Raw genomic sequence first — 4,158 nt, 5'->3', positions numbered from 1 at the left:
GTCCCCTCTCCGCAGAGGCGCGCACTCCTGTCCCCTCGGTCCGGCGCCCGGGCTCTGGAGCCCCGCCCTGCTCGCCGAACACTGCGCGACCTGCCCGCCGCCCCCCTCCCATGCAGCCCTGCTTGTAGCTGTGCGCCCGCTGCTTTGACCCCCGAGGACAGGGTCTCCGATTGCACTGGGAAATTGGGGCAGCCGAAAATTCCCTGAGGGTTGCTCCATCCCCGGAGACCTCGATTCTGAAGCTAGGGCCGGTTGTGCAGCCAGAGATCCCTGAGGTCGGCCTTCGCGTTTAGGACAGTGTCCCGGGAGCCGCGCCGGCCACCTGGTCGTCCGGAGCGGCGGCTGGGAAGCTCCCGGAGAGCACCTGGGCCCTGCCCGGCCCCGGCTTCCCAGCCCCCGCCGGGCCGTGGCGGGAGAGCCGGAGCCGGTGCGGCGCGGAGGCCCTAGGGGGCGCCGGAGAGCCGGGCGCCGCGCCCGCGGGCGGCCGCAGCCTCCGCCTAAGTCTCAGGAGGAGTGACGACCACGGGTGGTGGTGGGACTGTCACCCCTTCTCCGTGAAGTCGTGCACCAGCCACGCGGGTGCGCGGCAGCGGGCAGCCGCTGCGAGATTATGAGGCTATGAGAGAGCCGCTCCGGGGCCCCGAGAACTACGTTTCAATATGCGCTCATTTTTATGGCACGACCTGCAGGGATCCCCCTACGTCCCAGACTGTAGTTGTTGGCGGGGGGACTTGGATGCGCGGAAAACTAAATTTTGCATCAGGCTGTTGATTCTGTCCGACTTTGATTCATCTGCCGGTGGTGGTGAATTAGGATACACTAGGGCGGTCAGTGGAAAGATGGCCCGCCGCCCCCTGGAAGTTACCGGGGTGCGGTTGCTTCACGATTGTGCAGTCATGGACAGCCGTGGGGAGACGGACAGAAGCAGGCTAGATGCTTCTCCCCAGTAAAATTCAGTTGGCCTGATTACGGTTGGTGACCACGGGGTCAGCCTGTCATCGGAAGCACAGGACGTGAGGCTCTCGTGTTTTTGAGCCCACTGCTGCTGATCACAGGCACTTGCACCCATTATGACATCGGCCTCCTGGTCCCCCCTCTGCCCAGGCCTGGCTGACCCGCCACCCCCTCCAGGGTCTCCTCCCCACGCAGTGTGGACGGACGCCAGGAGCTCTGAGTGCCCCTCTCTGTGTTCCGCCGCTGTGGCCGGCAGGCTCACTTGCCACAGGGGACTCTGAACAGGAAGGTCCTAACTCCCAGAGGCAAGGAACGTAGGGGATCCCGTCTTAGAACTCGGTGGCAGGCTGTCTGAAGCTTCAGTGCTTCCTGCTAGGGGAGGTATGGGCGGGGACAGGGAGCCTAATTGTCCCTCCATCAGATCTCCTGCTGGGTGACCCCACCAGGTCTGTGTTCGGGCTTTGGGGGTGCATTAGGGCGTTACTGCTGATAAGGACGCTAGAAATGGCCATAACCTACAGATAAGGCAGGAAGGGTCCAGCTGTCCATTCAGGCCACAGTTACCGAGCACCTCCTCACGCTGGCCAGACCAGACTGTGGGGGGCAGTGGGTGTTTGTCTCCGGGGAGGGGCTTGCCTATGTGGTTAGAAGTAGCTTCAGAGGGATGGTGGCATTCCAGTGCAGTCTTACCAGATGTGGAAGAGCCTGGCTGAGGGGAAAAGCCGGGAGGAAGGGTGTGTGTACGCAAGGACCATCGCTTTGTGTGCCTGGAGGGGTTGGGGGCTCGGAAGGGATGGTGTCTCTTGAGGGACATGGAATTCTGAGGTTCAGAGGGAAGGAACTTGACAAAGTGGACTGGGAAGGGGGTGCTACTGGCCTTGAAAACCCGCAGTCTGGGCCCAGGGACCTCAGAGTCATTGTGTCCTGGTTGGTCCAACAATTTGGAGATGGATGAAGGGCCTCCAGAGAAAGACAGAAAACAAGTCTTCCTGGGACCCCACCTGCTCAGTGGGGGACTCACCCAGGACCCAGGACCCTTTGATTCCTTCTAGCCTCTCCCTTTTGGAATGGGAATGCCCAACTTCTCCCACTCTGTCTTTTGGGAGCAGATCCCATGTTTTTTAGTTTAAAAGATCCACATGTGACGAGGAATTTGGGTCAGGATGAATCATATCCAGTGTCAGCCATCCACGCCATTTGGACAAGTAGGTGATGAGACTTCGAGCTTTTTGAATTGATGGTATTTAGATGAGCTTTTGGATTTAGAGTTAATTCTGGAGTGGAGAGTAATGAGGTGAGCTGAGTGGGTTCTGCGTGTGGGACGGATGTGGAGTTTTGGAGGCAGTGGGTGAACTGTATGGGGTTGAATAGTGTCAGCCGAAAATGAGGTGCATAGAACCTCGGGATGTGTCCATGTTTTTAAATAGGTCTTCGAGGATGTAATCAGTTAAGAGGAGGTCATGCAGGCTTAGAGTAGGTCCTAAATCTACTGACCGGTGTGCATGTAAGCTGAGGGACACTGAGGTACATGGAGGAAAGAAGGGCTGGTGAAGAGAGGGACAGAGATGGGATGACGCAGCACGAGCCGCCACAGATGTTGGGGTGGCCGACCCCACCTGAAGCCGGGGAGTCAGGACGACCCTGCACAGAGTCTCAGCAGGAGCGAACCTGCCAACACCTTCTTTTCAGCCTTCTGGCTCCAGAACTGGAGGTAGTAAATTTCTGTCATTTTAAGTCACCTGGTTTGTGGTAATTGGTTGGGGGGCCTTAAGAAACAAATAGATTTTTGAACTTGGAACAGTGAGATTGGATGCAATGTCCAAAGCAGTGAGTCAGGCCATGCTGGACAGAGGACCGGTTACAAGCCTGAGGCTGGGGAGGTCAGAATAACGAAGGCTGAGCCGTCAGAGAGGAAGGAGAAGAGCCAAAATGAGCATGAGGTGGAGGGCTGAGAGTGGGAGGTGGCCCGGGAATGTGGAGCAGCGTCCTGGCAGCAGGAAGGACGCACTGGGATGTCATGAGTTTCAGGTAAGATTGATCAGCCTGGCCGTCCTGGTCCCCATACGCAAGCAACAGGTGCCGGCCCGGAGCAGTGGGAGATTGGGCTTCACTAGGTGTGGTTTCCCCAAGAGAGGAGACAGAGCTCTGAGCGGGACCAGGGACGGGGACAAGCCAGCCGAGGGGCCACGGAACGTAGGCTCCAAAATCCACTCTCCTTTCTGTCTGATCGCATGTATTTTGAGGCTCTGAGTTCTGCATACACTTGTAGAATTGCTGTGTTCTTGGTGAATTGACGCTTTGACCCTGTTATTAATGTTCTTCCTTGTCCTGCTGATTTCTTTGCTGTATAATCCACTCATCTGGTACGAGTTTAGATACTTCTGTTTCTTTTGATTTCTGTTTGCATGCTGTTTCTATCCCTTTATTTTTTAATTGGCTTACTTAAGGATTAGATAATTATTCTTTTAGAAGTATTTGAAATTAGACAATATGATCATTCTTCTTCAAAAAGTATGGGGACATCTGTTTTCAAAGACCAATTCCAGATACTTAATTTATTCAAGCAATTTTCTGCCAATGATCATCAAACTTTTAAAATCATCACTAAGGGGGCGCCTGGGTGGCTCAGTCATTAAGCGTCTGCCTTCGGCTCAGGTCATGATCCCGGGGTCCTGGGATCGAGCCCCACATCGGGCTCCCTGCTCGGCGGGAAGCCTGCTTCTCCCTCTCCCACTCCCCCTGCTTGTGTTCCCTCTCTCGCTGTCTCTCTCTGTCAAATAAATAAATAAAATCTTAAAAAAAAAAAAAAAAAGATCACTAAGTGTTCCCTGAGAGATGATCAGTGCTGAAGAATAAGCTGTCATGAGTATTTGTGTCTACTTTATAGTAAGATGCTGAAGAGTTTTTATAAAAGATATAGATAATTTGCCTCAAAGAGCTTCTGAGAAACACAATATAAACATTTACATTAGAGACAGAGCCCACTGTCTCCACTGGGACTCGCCACAGAGTCAACAGATTTGCCTGAAAGCCAGTACGATAGACAACAGCACGAGATTTGATCGCAGGACTTTGTCCCGGAAGGAAAGAGTGTGCTCGGTTACACGTGGCCTTTAATCTTGAACTACAGCTAGGCTGCAAATCCCAGGCTCAAACCCAGAGTCAGCCACATGGAGATGTGCATGCCCTCCAAACACTGTCCAG

This window comes from Mirounga angustirostris, unplaced genomic scaffold (assembly GCF_029215605.1).
Source record: "Mirounga angustirostris isolate CCGP_5_RB_7025 unplaced genomic scaffold, mMirAng1.0.hap1 SCAF_12, whole genome shotgun sequence".
In the NCBI taxonomy this organism is placed as follows: Eukaryota; Metazoa; Chordata; class Mammalia; order Carnivora; family Phocidae; genus Mirounga; species Mirounga angustirostris.
Note: the sequence above shows the minus strand (reverse complement) of the source record.